This window comes from Sapajus apella, unplaced genomic scaffold, assembly GCF_009761245.1.
Source record: "Sapajus apella isolate SASKATOON/1434 unplaced genomic scaffold, GSC_monkey_1.0 scaffold11, whole genome shotgun sequence".
Classification (NCBI taxonomy): Eukaryota; Metazoa; Chordata; class Mammalia; order Primates; family Cebidae; genus Sapajus; species Sapajus apella.
Window position 1 is genome coordinate 14,988,395 of NW_022436951.1, and position 18,556 is coordinate 15,006,950.

Genomic DNA, 18,556 nt, shown 5'->3' on the forward strand with positions numbered 1-18,556 from the left:
TTCAATTAAAAAAACTTGCAATATTCTACACAAGTACCCAAAAGATAAAAAACAAAAAAAAAAAAAAAAGCGAAAAAAAAAAAAAACTAAAAAAAAAAAATTAAAAAAAAAAAAAAAAAAAAAAAAAAAGAAAAATCACTATGGCTTACATACCATATCTACAGTGACTGGAAAGATGTGACATTGGGAGACAGGGCCCAAATTAGTTTTCATAATTTATGTAAAAATATTAGACAACTTTTATAAATGAATTATTATCCATATATATGTATAGGGATAACATACATAAACATTTTTTCCATAGATATATAGAAAAGATCATGATGCCATGGGCCACAGTAGTGGCAGATGTATTTTTCATAAAATTTTGATAGGTCAGCCCAATCTCTTGCCATTATCACCTCAGTCTCTCTTCAATCAATTTATCTTCCAGTCATCTAAAACTACCTAAAACTTCCCTTCACTTCTCGCATTCCCTCTAGTTGGATGCTCAAAACTGTTGACCTAAATCACAAGTTCTCTGGGAAGCACCGGGTTTGCTTGTACTTATTGTTAGATAGCACTAGCTGCACACTTCAGGGCAATTGCCTATAGAGCTCCCCACTTCAGAGTAAGCTCTATACAGTCTATTCGTGGTCATGCCTAACTTCTTGTACCTAGTATCTCTAGCATCTAATAGGCTCTCCAGCATATACATATGTATCAAATCTGTATGTGATGCACATATACAGGCGGATGGAAAAATCTAATTAAAACAAGATTATGTTAACCATGTTTTTATTGCTTTAATTTATAAAAAAACTTGTAGTAAAATATACATATGAATATTTGTCATTTGACAATTTTATGTTCAATAAATATTTGTTGTGTGATAGTAAAAGACAATTTTGTCCTCTACTTTTTTGTTTATTTTATTTATTTATTTTTTAAGTGATAGGGATATTTCTGTATCTCCCGGGCTAGAATGCACTGGAATGATCATAGCTCACTGCAGTCTTGAACTTTTGAACTGAAGTGATCCTCCTTCCTCAGTCTCTTGAGTAGCTGGAACTACCAGTGTATGCCACCATGGCTGGCTAACTTTTTTGTTTTTTGTAGAGAGGGGTCTTGCTGTACTGTCCAGGCTGGTCTCTAACTCTTGGGCTCACGCAATCCTCCCATCTAGGCCTCAAAAAATGTTGGGATTACAGGCATGAGCCAGTGTACCTGGCATCTTTTATTTTTAATAAACATATCTACACACCTCTTTGATTTAATAGTATTTAATTTTTTCTCCAGTTGCATTTTGTCTGAAACTGGAGATAATTTTTTTTTTCTCTTTTCTTTTACTAAGATTTGCAAGAGTTAAATCGAGAACAGATGTATTAATGGCAAAAGCTGATTTCCATTTCGCTCATAAAGTAGATGAAATTAATGTACACCAAAAGTAAATTCGATGTGATTTACATTATAAAGAAGTATTTTTTAAAGAAATAAAGTAATGAGTTCTATATAACAAACACTATATTATCTGTTGTGAAAAATAAGTAAGTACACATCACAACCTTTGCTCTCAGATTGTATTCTCCTTAGGAAACTAAAGGACAGAGTAGATAGTGAATAAAAGATAAATACATAAGCAGACCTGTATTAAACACTACTATGGTGAAAAATGCAATCAAAGGATATACATAAGGAATAAGGAACTATTTTAATAGAAGGCAGAGAAGATCTTATTTAAATTTCATTTTTGACCATAGTCATCCTAATTGGGATAGAACGAAAATGGAAGATGAGAGAGAGGTAAATTGTGGTTGGGGAAGAAAAAAAGGAATTTAATTAGCATGTATCTAAAGAATATTTCAAAAGCAATCGATATTGGTTGGAGTGAAATGGACATTTTGAGAAAAATCAAAAAATGTCTTAAAAATTGTGAAAAGGCAACATTATAATGCGTCTGATAAAAAGAACACGTTAGATTTTAGACTGAAGGCAACAAAGTGCCATTTAGGTTTCATCATCAGTGACATTATTATTATTATTTTTCTGCTGGCAGATGGTTAGATACCTGTTAGACTACAAAAAACAATCAAACAAAAATACCCAGCCTGGACATTTTTCCATAGAAATGGAAAGAAAAAATAACAAAACTGAGGGTATTCTATGATGAAAGTATTTAGCCAAATTTAATGCAATCAAGAAACTGAAACTATATTGAACATTTTAGCTTTCACAAATAAAGCTTTAGGAAGTTGGCATCTTTTTTCTTCTATTATCTTGGAGGAGGAAAAAAAAACTCATTCTACTTTTGGGAGTGTTTTTCTTTTTTTTTGATAATTCTTTTATTTTTGTATATGGCTATTAGTCTTTTTTTAGGTTAGCCTTTGAGATAATTTATTTACTTTTTTTGTTACTGTTTCAATAGTTTTATAAAATTATATATGCTCATCATAAACTTTTCAAAGAATATGGAAAAGCATAAAGAAGAAAGAAAAACACAACCAAACAAAAATGTAAAGATAAAATCCAAAATTATACTGCTCATAAGTAACTCACAAAAAATTAAATGACATTTTTTCTAGATTGTTCTGATACACATATACAGATAGATGGATGGAAAAATCTAATTAAAACAAGATTACGTTAACCATGTTTTTATTTTTTTTTAAATTGTAGTTAAATATACATATAAAAATTTGTCATTAACTATTTTAAGTGTAAAGTTCAGTGACACACTTTCACATTGCTATGCAAATGGTAATTTTAATAATATAAAAAATGCATGTGCATGCTTAAGAATAAATAATAAAATTATTAAAAGCAACCTACAATCTCTATTATTTCTTTCCTCTTACTTCTTTGCCTGCTTTCCATGTTCCACAATATTTAAGAATTAGTATCTCAATATCTTGGGTAGTTGTTCCTTCACATTACAACTGTAAATGCTAGATTTAAAAATTCCTATTAATTCTATAAATTATGAAATTACAATCACGAAAACATGAAAATCTTACCAATTTTAGTTTTTCCCTAAAGGAAATTGCTCACAAATCTTGTGAATTCATTTCCTCTGTACATATGTGCATGCATATGGGTTTTTGTTTTATGTATTTACTCTTTAGGCATTTGGTCTCCATTTAGCTAATTCTTTAAAATAAGTCTATTTTTTTCCACAAAAAAGTTAACAATATTCATTCTTCTCTTAGTAGACAAAAAATTGTTTGCAATTTTTCATTTAAAAAGATATGTATGCATGTATACAAAATTATAGCCTTGCATATACACCATTATTAACACATTCTTTACATTAAAGGGACAGAGTAATGAAATGGCGAAGATCCTGGAATCTGAACCCTGGATGCTCTGAATCAGAACTGTTTGCATTGGTAAACTCTGTGAACATAGGTAAGCCGCTATAAGATGTCTGCCATTTCCTCATTCACAAAATGAGGCAATGTTAGGAAATATGTCATGGTATAGTTTTGGAAATCAAATACTTTATATAAGCAAATACCTCAGAATAGGATTGGCCTAGATTAAATCCTTAATAAATATTAGACATTATTATTATTCCTACCATAGATTTCTATAATTTCTTCGGAACTGAGAAATGACAGAGAAAAATCAATTAAAATTTCAAAGTATACAAAATCATAAATTGCGGAAAGGACACCTTATTTAAAAAATCATGCTAGAAACAACTTGACAAGTCACATGTAAAAGAATGAAGCTGGATCCCTGTCTCTTACCTTATATAAAAATCAACTAAAGAAGGATCAAATAATTAAATCTAAGACCTGAAAACCTAAAACTTATAGAATATGACTTTGGAAAATTTTCTGGACATTGGCCAATGCAAAGAATTTTTGACCAAGACTCCAAAAGCAAATGCAACAAAACAAATATAGATGAGACCTAATTAAACTAAAAAGCTTCTTCACAGCAAAATGAATAATCGGCAGAATAAACAGGCAACCCACAGAGTGAGAGAAAATATCTGCAAACTATGCATCTGACAAAGGGCTAGTATCTGGAATCTACAAGGAAATCAAACAGAACAGCAAGAAAAAAAACCAAATAATTTCATCAAAAATTTGGCAAACGATGTGAACAGACATTCCTCAAAAGAAGATATATAAACATCCAAGATACATATGAAAAAATGGTCAAAATCACTAATCATCAGGGAAATGCAAATTAAAATAGTGAGATACCACCTTACTCCTGCAAGAATGGCCATACTTAAAAAAAAATTATAAAACATATGTTGTATGTTTTATGTCACATATGTTTTATAATTTATAGATTATATTGTAAAACATGTTATAGGTTTACAATATAATGTTATAAAACATAAATATTTATGTTTTATTATATATTTTAAAAAATAAAATTATATATTTTATATATAATGTTCTATTAAACTGGACCAAATAAAAGAACTAGTTACTGTTCCAACTATATTCTTAACTAGGCATTCTGATTCCATAGACCAAAAGGAATATCAAAGACAAATGAAAAAGAGAAAAATAATAAAAAAGATCCTTCCATAACAGATATAAGATAAACTACAAAGTTATAAATGAAATACTGTGATTTTTGAAAAAGGCTAGAAATACAGGACATGTAACATTGTTAAAAGACAAAATGCATATTTGCTAGGTATAAAAGTTTCTACATCAAGGGTAAGATCTCAAATTTGCACAGAAAACATGAGTTATGCATTCAGCTTTGCTTAGGAAGTTAACAATACATTCAGAAAAATAATGTAGATTGATTCTCCTCTCATATAAGCAAATAAACTTCAGAAGAACTAAAAACACAAGGATATCGAACTTATCAAAAACTCAAAGAACTTTTAAATGTCATTATTTTTAGCAAAAAAACAGAGATGAATTGAATATATCCGGTTGGCTGTAAGTATTTGGCTTTATTGCTAGGTTCTTTATTCTATTCCCTTGGACTAACTGCCTGATTTTATACCTGTACCACACTGTTTTGGTTAACTATAGCCTTATAGCATCATTTTAAGCCTTGTAATGTGATGACTGTAGATGTGTTCTTTTTGCTTAGTTTCGTTTTGGCTAGATGGGTGCATTTTTTGGTTATATAAATTTTAGGATTTTTATTTCTAGTTCTGTGAAAGATGATAATATTTTGATGAGAATTGAATTGTATGTGTAGATTGGTTTTGGAAGTATTATCATTTTTACAATATTGATTCTTCCTGTCCATGAGACCATAAGAAGGGGTTTTGTTTCCATTTGTTTGTGTCATCTATGATTTTTTTCAGCAGTGTTTTGTAGTTTTCCTTGAAGAGATATTTCATCTTCTTGGTTAGGTATATTTTTATATTTCTAGATTTCTCTCTCTCTCTCTCTCTCTTTTTTGCAGCTGTTACAAAATTTATTGAGTTATTGATTTGATTCTCAGCTTGGTAGTTGGTGTATAGCAGTATACATTGAATTTTTAACCTGAGACTTTACTGATTTCCTTTATCAAATCTAGGAGATTTTTGGATGAGTCTTGGAGTATTCTAAGTATACAATTATATTGTCAGTAAATCGTGATAATTTGACTTTCTGTTTCCCAATTTTTTTGCACTTCATTTCTTTCTCTTGCCTGATTGCTCTGGCTACAACTTCTAGCACTATGTTAAATAGAAGTTCTAAAAGTGGGCATCCTTGACTTGTTCCAATTCTCAGGGGGAATGCTTTCAACTTTTCCCCATTCCGTATGATTTTGGCTGTGAGTTTGTCACAGATGACTTTTATTATTTTGAAATAAGTTCATTCTATGCCTAGTTTGTTGAGGGTTTTTAATCATAAAATGTTTCTAGATTTTCTCAAATGCTTTTTCTGTATCTACTGAGATGATCATATGGTTTTTGTTTTTAGTTTTGTTTATGTGATATATCACATTTAATGACTTGCATATGTTAAACCATCCCTGCATCCCTAGGATGAACCCACTTGATCACGATGTATTATCCTTTCGATGAGATGTTTGATTTAGTTATCTAGCATGTTTTTGAAGATTTTTGCATCTATGTTCATCAGGGATATTGTTCCGTAGTTTTCTTTTTTTGTTATGTTCCTTCTTGGTTTTGGTATTAGGATAATACTGGCTTCATAGAATGATTTAAGAAGAACTTGTTTATACTCTGTCTTTTGAAATAGTTTCAGTAGAATAGCTGCCAATTCTTCAATGAATATCTGGCAGAATTCAGTTGTTAATTATCCTTTGGGTATTAGGGTGATACTGGCTTCATAGAATGATTTGGAGAGGATCTGCTTTTACTCTGTCTTTTGGGATAGTTTCAGTAGAAAAGTTACCCTTCTTTGAATATCTGGCAGAATTCAACCGTGACTCCATCTGGTCCTGTACTATTTTTAGTTGGCATTTTTTAAGTTTCTGATTCAATCTTGCTGCTTGTTATTTGTTTGGTGAGGGTGTATATTTCTTCCTGATTTAATCTAGTATGGTTGTATATTTCCAAGAATTTATCAATTTTCTCTAGATTTTTGAGCTTGTGTGTGTAAAGGTGTTCATAGTAGTCTTGAAAGATCTTTTGCATTTCTGCAGTATGGGTTGTGATGTCTCTAGTTTCATTTCTAATTTACCTTATTTGAATTTTCTCTCTTCTTTTCTTGGTAAATCACACTAATAGTTTGTCAATTTTATTTATCTTTTCAAATAACCAAGTTTTTTTTTAAATTTTGCATTTTTTGTTTCAATTTCATTCTTCTCTAATCATTATTTCTTTTATTCTGCTGGCTTTGGGTTTCATTTGTTTCTGCTTCTTTAGTTCATTGAGGTGTAACACATTATCAATTTGTGCTTTTTCAGACTATTTGATATAGGCAATTAATGCTATAAACTTTCCTTTTCCATTTGTTTTACAGTATAGTTTATGTCCATTGTTCCTTTGTTGACTTTCTGTCTTGATGATCCGTCCAGTGCTGTCAGTGGAGTATTGAATTTCCCCACTATTATTGTGTTGCTATTTATCTCATTTATTCAGTCTAGTAGTAATTGTTTTATAAATCTGGCAGCTCTAGGGCTAGGGACATAGAAATTTAGAACTGTAATAGCTTCCTGTTGGATTGATCCTTTTATCATTATATAATGCCCTTCCCTGTCTCTTCTTTTCAGTGGTTGCTTTGAAGTCTGGTTTTTCGAATAGCTACCCCTGCTTGTTTTTAGTTTCATTTGTATGAAATACCTTTTTCCACCTCTTGACCTTGAATTTTTATGAATTCTTATGTGTCAGGTCAGTTTCTTGAAGACAGCATATATTTGGTTTGTGATATTTTATCCATTCTGCCATTCTATATATTTTAAGTGGAGCATTCATGCCATTTACATTCAATGTAAATATTGACATGTGACGTACTGTTCTATTCATCATGTTAGTTGGTAACTAGATACTTTTTTGTTGTTGTATTATTGTTTTATAGGCCCTGTGAGTTTTATGCTTTTTACCTCCTTTCAGGAGGTCCTGAAAGCATAAAACTCAAAGGGTCTATAAAACAATAATACATTTACATTCAATATAAATATTGACATGTGAGATACAGACCTATTTTGGTACATATTGAGCTTTTGTTTTAAGATTTAGAACTACTTTTAGTAATTCTGGTAGTGCTAGTTTGGTTGTGGCAAATTATCTCAGCATTTGTTTGTGTGAAAAAAGAGTTTCTCCTTTATTTATGAGACTTAGTTTTGCTGGCTACAAAATACATGGCTGATAATTATTCTGTTTGAGTAAACTAAATATAGGACCCCAATCCCTTCTAGCTTGTCAGGTTTCTGAAGAGAAGTCAGCTTTAGTGTAACAGGTTTTGTATTTTGTATTTTTTTTTTAAATCTGATACTTTTGTCTCACAGCTCTTAGAATTCTTTCCTTTGTGTTGAGTTTACATAGCCTTGCAACTATCTGCCTTGATAATCTTTTGAAAATGAATTCCCTCGGAGTTCTTTGAGTTTCTTGTATTTGGATATCTAAGTCTCTGGCAAGGCCAGGCAATATTTTCTCAATTATTCTTTCAAATACATTTTCAAAAATTTTGACTTTCTTTTCTCTCTCTGGAAAGAAGGTTTGGCTGTTTTAGGTTTGGTTGTTTTATATCATCCCATGTTTCTTGGAGACTTTATTTCTTTTGATTCTTTTTTATTTTATCTTTAATTAGGTTAATTCAAAAGCCTTGTCTTCAAGCTGTGAAATTCTTTCTTCAACTTTTTCTAGTCTATCATTGAAACTTTACACTGAATTTCCCTAAGTGTATTTTTTATTTCCAAAAGTTTTGATTAGTTTTTCTTAATGATATCTATCTCTCTGGAAAACTTTTCATGTATATCCTTATTGTTTGTTAATGTCAAAGCCAAGACACATAATCATTGCATTCTCTAAGATCGAAATAAAGAAAAATATTTTAAGGACAACCATAGAGAAAGATCAGATCACCTATAAAGAAGGTCCATCAGACTAAGGCTGGGCGCAGTGGCTGTTGCCTGTAATCCTAGCACTTTGGGACGCTGAGGCGGGCAGATTGCCTGACCTCAGGAGTTTGAGACCAGCCTGGGTAACACGGTGAAACACTGTCTCTACTAAAATACAACAACAACAAAAAAAAGGTCCATTAGACTAACAGCAGATGTTTTAGTGGAAACTGTGCAAGCCAGAACAGGTTATGGGCCAATATTGAACATTCTAAAAAAAAAAAAAAAAAAAAAAAATTCAACCTAGAATTTCATGTCTGGTCAAATTAAGTTTCAAGAGCAAAGAAGAAATAAAATGTTTTTCAGACAAGCAATTTGTCAGCACCAGACCTGCCTTGCAAGAGGTCCTGAAGTAAGAACCAAATATGGGAAGGAAAAACTGTTACCAGTCAGAATAAAAACACACTGAAGTACACAGACCAATGACACTATGAAGCAACTACATAAACAGAAAGAAAGCAAGTCTGCAAAATAACCAGCTAGCATCATGACAGGATGCAATTCACACATAAAAATATATACCTTAAAAGTAAATGGACCAAATGCCCCAATTAAAAAAAAAAACAGAATGGCAAACTGGAAAAAAGAGTCGAGATCTACTAGTGCGCTGTATTCAAGAGGCCCATCTCATGTGCAAAGACACACGTAGACTCAAAACAAAAGGATAGAAAAAATTTACCAAGCAAATGGAAAACAGAAAAAAGCACAGGTTGCAATCCTGGTTTCTGAATAAACAGACTTTAGACCAATGAAGATCAAAAAAGACAAATAAGGGCATTACATAATAGTAAAGGGTTCAATTCAACAAGAAGAGCTAACTATCCTAAATATGTATGCAAGACAGGCCAACATTCAAATTCAGAAAATCCAGAGAACCCCAGTAAGATACTCCACAATAGCAACCCCAAGACATATAATTATTAGATTCTTTAAGGTTAAAATGAAGGAAAATATTTTAAGGGCAGCTAGAGAGAAAGAACAGTTCACCTAAAAAGAAAAACCCAATACAGGAGCACCCACATTCATAAAATAAGTTCTTAGAGACCTATGAAGAGACTTAGACTTCCACAGAATAATAGTCAGAGACTTAAACATCCTAAGAAAATCAACAAAGCTGTTCAGAACTTGAACTCAGCTCTGGATCAAGTGGGTCCAATAGATATCTACAGAACTTTCCACCCCATGACAACAGAATATACATTCTTATTGTTGCCACATGGCACTCTAAAAGTGATGACATAATTGGAAATAAATCATTCTTCCGCAAATTCAAAAACACTGAAATCATAACAGTCTCTCAAACCACAGCACAATCAAATTGGAATTCAAGATTAAGAAACTCAATTAAAACCACTCAATTACATGAATATTGAGCAACCTGCTCCTGAATGACTCCTGTGTAAATAATGAAATTAAAGCAGAAATCAAAAAGTTCTTTGAAACCATGAGACCAAGAGACAATATGCCAAAATCTCTGGAATGTGGCTAAAGCAGTATTAAGAGGGAAATGCATAGCACTAAAATGCCCCCATTAGAAAGCTAGAAAGATTTCAAATTGACACTCTAACATCACAACTAAAGGAGGTAGAGAACCAAGAGCAAATGAACCCCAAAGCAAGCAGAAGTCAAGAAATAACCAAACTCAGAGAGGAACTGAAGAAGATCAGGCAAAAAATGACCTTCAAAAACCAATAAATCCAAGAGATGATTTTTTTAATTAATAAAATAGACCATTAGCTAGACTAATAAAGAAGAAAAGAGAGAAGAATCAAATAGACACACACAACAAAAATGATAAAGTGGATATCACCACTCACCCCACAGAAATGCAAACAACTATTGGAGAATACTATAAACATCTCTACACAAATAAAGTAGAAAATCTAGAAGGAATGGATAAATTCTTGGACACATACACCTTCCTAAGACTAAACCAGGAAGAAATTGAATCCCTGAATAGACCAATAACAAGTTCTGAAATTGAGGCAGTAATAAATAGCCTACCGACGAAAAAACCCTAGAGCCAGATGGATTTATAGGTGAAATCTACAAGAAATGTAAAGAGGAGCTAATACCCTTTCTTCTGAAACTATTCCAAACAATTGAAAAGAAGGGACTCCTCCCCAACTCATTCTGTTAGGCCAGCATCATCCTGATACCAAAATTTGGCAGAGATACAACAAAAAAGAAAACTTCAGGCCAATATTCCTGATAAACATCCATGCAAAACTACAAAATAAAATACTGGCAAACCAAATACAGAAGTACATCAAAAACCTTACCCACTATGATCAAGTCAGCTGGCTTTATCCCCAGGATGCAAGGCTGGTTCAACATACAAAACTCAATAAACATAGTTTATCACATAAACAGAACTAAAGACAAAAACCACATGATTATCTCAATACATGCAGAAAAGGCCTTCAATAAAATTCAACATTCCTTCATATTAAAAACTCTCAATAAAGCAGGAATGGAAGGAACATATCTCAAAATAATAAGCACCATTAGTGACAAACCCACTGCCAATATCATACTAAATCAGCAAAAGCTGGAAGCATTCCCCTTGAAAACCAGCAAAAGACGAGGATGCCCTCTCTCACCACTCCTATTCAAAATAGTATTGGAGATTCTGGCCGGGGCAATCAGGCAAGAGAAAGGAATAAATGATGTTCAAAAAGGAAGAGAGGTAGTCAAATTGTCTTTGTTTGCAGATGGCATGATCCTATATCTGGTAAACTCCACTGTCTCAGCTCAAAAACTTCTTAACTGATAAGCAACCTTAGCAAAGTCTCAGGATACAAAAATCAATGTGCAAAATTCACAGGCATTTCTAGACATCAACAACAGGCAAGCAGAAAACCAAGAACCAATTCATGAATTATCTCCCATTCACAATTTCTACAAAGAGAATAAAGTACCCAAGAATACAGCTAATAAGGGAAGTGAAGAAGCTCTTCAAGGAGAACTACAAACCACTGCTCAAGGAAATAACAGAGAACACAAACAAATGGAAAAACATCCCATGCTCATGGTTAGGAAGAATCAATATCATCGAAATGACCGTAATGCCCAAAGAAATTTATAAATGCAATCTTATGTCCCTAGCACCATCTCAATACCTAACCTATAACTATGCTCTGGATTATCTGTAGTTTACTTCGTACCATCACCTGGGGCCATCACCAGATCTTTTTCAGTAACTTTACATTAAAACATGAAAATTCCGTATCCCAGAATTTCTATATCTGTGTTTTCAGGTTAGAGTCTGGCAATGAGAAAAGAAAGTCAGGGGAAATCGGAAAGATAAACAAGAGGTAAAATTATTATTTTCTGAGGTACTTGCAGCTAGGTATGGGGACAATTTGAAATTTCACAGAGTCTTGGGGCATAATTGAGCACCTTTCATTTGGTGCTACAGACTAATGGGGGTTTTCTCATTCTTCAGTATTTTATTATTTTCTGAAAAGCAGTAATTCAGGTTGAGATTTTCAAAATCTAGTTCCATGACCTGGAGGTTGCTGCTTCCAAGATTTTTCTTAATTCAAGAAATAATATATTTTCTTCATGCATGATTTCTTTAAGCTATGCTTCTTAAATTCTTGTAAGATTTTCAGTAACCAGTTTCTCTTTACTATAAAATAAGTAGAGGGCTCAATTATCCTCATTGAACATGGGCTGATACAAATTGTTTCCCAACAGTTGTTGAGAAATTGTTTCTCAAATGTAAAAGTAAAATACTTTTACATTAACTAAGTTATCTTGATCCTGTCAAATGTTTGAACTTATCATTGGCATAGTTTGTGATTAATTCAGAGATGGTAAGGATATTTTTAGATATGTACTCGTGTATGTCACTAGACAAATATAAATAAAGGATAGATCAAAAATCTTCAAATGTTAGTTACTGATCAGGCACACAAAACCAAAATAAAATTTATTTTAGTCCATGGATAAATTGAAACATTGATGAAATTGCATAAGAAATTTTATCCAAAAATTTCTGCCATTTCCTGCCCAGACACTGAAACTCCATAATTCAGATTGAATCTAATATTTTATTTTGTTTTAAGTTCCAGGATACATGTGCAGGACATGCAGGTTTGTTACATAGGTAAATGTCTGCCATGTGATTTCCTGCACCCATGAACACATTACCTAGGCATTAAGCCCAGCATGCATTACATCTTTTTCCTAACTCTATCCCTGCCCCACCCTCCCCCAACAGGTTGGAGTATGTGTTTATCCCCTCCCTATGTCCATGTGTTCTCATTATTCAGCTCCAACACATAAGTGAGAATATGCAGTGTTTGGTTTTCTGTTCCTGTGTTGGTTTTCTGAGGATAATAGCTTCCATCTCCATGTGTATTCCTGAAAAAGACATAATCTCATTCGTTTTTATGGCTGCATAGTATTCCATGGTATATATGTACCACATTTTCTTTATTCAGTCTGTCATTGATGGGCATTTAGGTTGATTCCATGAGTTTGCTATTGCGAATAGCGCTGAAATGAACATAGATGTGTGTATATATATATATACATATATATATATATATGTGTATATATATTTATAATAGAATGATTTATATTTCTTTGGATATATACCCAGTAATGGTATTGCTGGGTAAAATGGTATTTCTGCTCCTAGGTCTTTGAGGAATAATCACACTGTCTTCCACAATGGTTGAACTAATTTACATTCCCACCAACAAACAGTGTGAAGCACTAGATTAAATCCAATAGTATCCAACTGTTTTCATTAAAAATAAAGTTGTAATACATAGCATAAAACAAAGTGTTATGAAATTATATATTATTTTCATATTATATGAAGTTGTATATTGTGAAAATCTCAATTTTACTATCAAAGCCATAATTCAAAGCACAATTATTTATTTATATTTAATATTAATGATTCTCCTTAAGACATAGTTAGGCATGGGAGACAAAATAATGCTTTTTCTCACCTCACAACATATTCACATCTTAAAATCTAGAACCAGTGAGTGTGTTAGTCTCAAACCAAAAGAGAATTAAAGTTGAAGGTAGAATCAGGATTGTTGATCAGCTGACTTTACATTGGGTAATTATCTAGGTAATGCCAATGTAATCACAGGCATCCTTACAAATGTGTAAGGCTATAGATAACATTGAGAAAGTCAGAGGCTTGGCAGCATGAGAAGGACTCTGCCTGTCTGTTTACTTTGAAAATAAGCAACAAAATATCACTGACCCTTAGAATTTGGAAAATGGACAAAAGATTATTCTCTAGAAACTCCAGAGGAAATGTAGCCCTCATTAGACATTAAATGTAGACCAGCTAGGCTCATTTTAGATGTCTGACCTTCAGAACATTTAGATAATCAATTTGTATTGTTTGTTCTAACCTGTTACAGTAACAATAAGAAACTAATAAACTAAGATTCATTCAGAGTGCATAAAATGGTATACATGAGCCATTGATAACATTTAGGTGCTTTTAAAGCCATGAAGTATTTAAGACACCAAAAATATAGTCAATACAGATCAATGAAAGGCATTATCAAATATAACACATGGTCTCTTAAGTTAATAATTTCTCCTAATGTACATAGATGGTTAAAATGATATACTACTCTCTCATATTGAAGAATGAAATTGGGTTTAGTGTGAGTGGACAAAAAAGATTTCAAAATTGCACACTGTTTAAACATACATAGTTAGAAAAATGAATAACTGTCATCCACTCTTTGAAAATAGCATGTATCTGAAAATTAAATAAACACACACTAATTTTAAATAAATTAACTTCTGCATTATGTGCCTGAAATTAATGTATCTAACTGGCATGCATTTTATCAAGTTATTGAGATACTATCATTAAATGTCCACTTTACACATGTTGCATTTGTGTGTACACACACATATGTGTATGACCAAAGTGAGTAATATTTTTGTAACTAATCCCTGCCAATCACCCAACTTTTTGGCACATAGCCAAATTTGAATTAGAGAAAAAATATATGAATGAAATAAGCAGTGTATAATTATAAGTGCTTTCAGTCTGGAAACACAACTTTGCAGAAAAAATACCAACCATTTGCATTATAAGGGAAATGTTCCACCATAGCAGCATGAGTATTTCAGAGGCATGTTCATTTCCTTAGACCAGGACAGTAAGAATAAAAATAAAAGTATGTGACTAAATAAATAGAAACAGTGCTTTCTAACTTAATAAGAGTTGCTTTCATAAACTTTATCTTATAAAGTTCTCACTGATCAATTTACATGATCTTATGAAAGCTATGTGGCAATGAACTTGGCAAAGAATCTAGCCTGTACACTAATTTTTGCACATCAGCTTTTATTATTATTGCTGTAACTCATATCTATTATTACTAAACAACATCAATTAAAGACTTAGATTATCTGCCATATGCAATTCTGTAAAAGAAGGCAAACCAGATTCATTAAACATAACTTCAAAGTTTTAAAATAATATAAAATAATGCATTTCCTAATTTAATAAGACCTAGAACTTTCTTCCTTTCTTAGGTATGATTTTTGCCACCTCATGTATTTCTTAAAAATACCATCTCCTGAACAAATTTTATTTTCAGCACTCTTGAAACTGTTTTGAATACAATGTCATCACTCTAAGATCTATTTACCTCTTCATCACAGCTCTCACCAATGTCCCCTCTCAGACTGCATTTCCTCCACCTGAATGTCTACTGGGAACCTAAATTCATGATATTCTCATTCACCTCTTACACTTTGCCTACTAAGACGCTTATACATCACTTGTATGTATTCTTTCTTTATTTATTTATTTTACTTTAATTTCTGGGATACACATGCAGATCTTGCAAGATTGTTACATATGTATACACATGCCATGGTGATTTGCTGCATACATCCCCCACTCACCTACATTAAGTATTTTTCCTAATGTTATTCCTCCCCAATCTCCCCACTCTCTGCTATTCCTCCCTTAACCCCCCACCCTCAACAGACTCCATTGTGTAGTGTTCCCTCCCGTGTCCATGTGTTGTATGTGCACTTAATTTGCATTTGCTTAGATAATATTTTTACTAACACTATAATTATATTTGTTCTTATATTTAGTCACAACAATATCTACCTATTCTTTTAATTCTTTCTCATATCTCCTAGGAGATTCTACCCTTGACACTGGAGACTCTTTCCTGATAGTCTTCCTTAAAGCTGTTTAGGAGTATTAGTCATTGATTTAATTTATGACTCTGAATATCTTGGATTGAAAACAACATAGGCATTTGATTTATTAGAAATTCTTAGTAAACTTTAATTTCATGAACAGGTTATGGAAGAGTGATTGTAAACATGCTACGAATGCTTTGAGTATTTAAAATTATAATTTAAAAATAATTTCATAAACTTCTTCCTTACTCTGAGAAAAATATCAGAAAAGCTGTTCCTAAAAAAAAAAAAGGATATGTAAGAATTAAGACCGAACCAAGTAAAATTTTCTAAGTGGTGTATTTTATCTGACTATCTTTTAAATAGCTAAAGCAATATTATCTGTACTAACAATTTTCCTAATATGTCCTACAGCACAGGATAATTCTTGGGGGATATTGGAGCATAAGCCACAAGCCTACTGGGGGAATAAAAGAATTGAGTTGGATTTATCCTTACTAGACAAGATTGAAGGAAATTTAATGAGTAGCTAGGGAGGATCAGCCCTATTTCCATTTTTATTCTATTGCCCACTAGAACTTATTTCATATTGAAACTTGCAGGGTAGTTTCACCCAGATTTTCCACTTATGTTTATGTTATTACATCAACTCTCTATAATTAATTTTAAGACAGAGTTCAAATAAAATAAAAACAAACAATAACTGTAACAAACTCCAATCCTTAGAAAGTGTTAAAGGAATGGCACATTCACATCAGTGGAAAGACAGGGGACAAAAAACAAGATATCGATTTTTATATCAATATTGACAAGGACAAAAAGATATCTCCCTAATATCTTCTCTGCTTGTTTACTATCTTCCTTTTTTTTTTTTCTGTTTTCCTTCCTCCCTCAGTCAGATATATCTACTAAATATCTGATTGAAAGAAAGCAAAATTATACATATATATATATAGTAGAGCAGAGGTTTAGGAGGCCAACAGGATTATAAGAAGATATGGTAAAAGCAAGCAAGCAGAATTGTGCAGCAAGACATCTTACCAGAAGAATCAAACCACATGTATTACGTGATGAGACGGTATGAGTAAAAGAGAAGTGCATATAAGAAAAAAACTTCTCAGGAGTTTGTTATATGAAAAGACAATATTTGCTTTGACATGGAAATCTAAACAGAGATTCTAAGACAGGAGGACAGAATCCGTAATTGAATAGATTTTCCACCCCAAAGAACTGTTTAATTTATGGATGATTTAAATTTTCTATTTCAAAAGTATATTTATTCTCCAAGAAAGTTACTTGTCTATAAAATATCCGCTCATGTTAATGAGAACAAATAGTGATCTACGAAGTTTGGTTTCATGTACAATAATTAAAACAGAGATAATTTTAATTTGATTAAAGATGGATGATTTCAGTTATGATAGTGTTAATATACCTGCAGTTAAGAATGAAGCAATAGGTATTTTTGACAATTCTAAGGGCATTTTAATAAGCATGATTTCACATCATTAATATCATATTTTTAGAGCTTAAATTGAACAAGAAATTTATAATATCTTTCTTTTAATAAACACATATAATGTGGTTAACCATATACTCAAAATATATGCCTAATTTTACTTAACTTTGATCTATATATTTCATTTTTAACATGGAGTGAGCATATTACTGGTGAGAAGTGAATTAAAATTTTTATTGTTGTAGAATAATAATAATTTTTTGTGGTACTTTTTGCCTATTTAAGGTCCTAGAGAGAAAATACTAATAGTATTCTAATAATAAATAGCAATAATTTTCTTGCAAGAAATATATTTGATTTATTGACTCTTTATTTCTATTTGTTTAGGAAACTTTTAATTAAACTAGAATATGTGTTAAGAGAAGTACATAAAACCTATGTACAGACTGACGAATTGTCATAACATAAATACACACACTTATGTCACCATTATCTAGATAAAAAAATTAGAATATTACCAGAACCACAGACACTAATGATTCTTTCTCCAAACACTTACTTAAAATTCCAATAACAAGCACTTTTCTGATTGTCATCAAAACAGATTAATTTTTGTCATTTTATTTATATAAATGGAGTCATACAGAGTATACCTTTATGTATCTAGCAGTATTTACACAATTTTATTATGTGAAATTTTTACAGAGAGAGTTTTCAAAGTGTTTTTATTAATGTGTGATATCACCTGTGTATGATTTCTTGTTCTCTCCTTCTTCATCCAAAATTATTACTTCCCATCTTTTTAAATTGTAGTCATTGTGGTAGAAACATTTCACCATGACTAAATTAAAAAAAAAAAAAATTCATGGTGAAATGCTTCTACAAGAATGACTGAAATTTAGAGAAGTACTATGTGAGACTGGGTAATTCATAAAGAACAAAGGTTTAATTTACTCACAGTTCTACCGTACTTGGGGGGCCTCAGGAAACTTACAATCATGGTGGGAGGCAAAGTGGAAGCAAGGCACATCTTGCATGAAAGAAGGAGTGAGAGAGAGTGAAGTGGTAAGTGTAAGGTCTATCGCCAAGTTAAATGAGGAAATGAGGCCAGAATAAGAAGAGTAAAAGACAATTTATTCAGCTCCTGGGTGAGGTTCTATGGTCCGGGAAAGGGGCCAGAGAAGTCGTGCTCGACTTCCCAGGGTGTGGGGTAGAGACAATTGATTGGTTATTGGGGAAAAAAAGCCAAGGCAATTTTGTTGGCTACAGGGAAACGGGATGCTGAAGCAGGTGGCTATAGGTAGGCGGGCAGGACTTCCAGTAGGCGGGCTGGTTGGGGACGTAAGGGATATAGGTGGGCAGGTGGGACCTCCGGTAGGCGGGATTTCTGGAGCACAGGCTGCCCAGGGGGAGTGGGGTCTAATGCTATTGGGCAGGTTTTGGCGGGGCTTC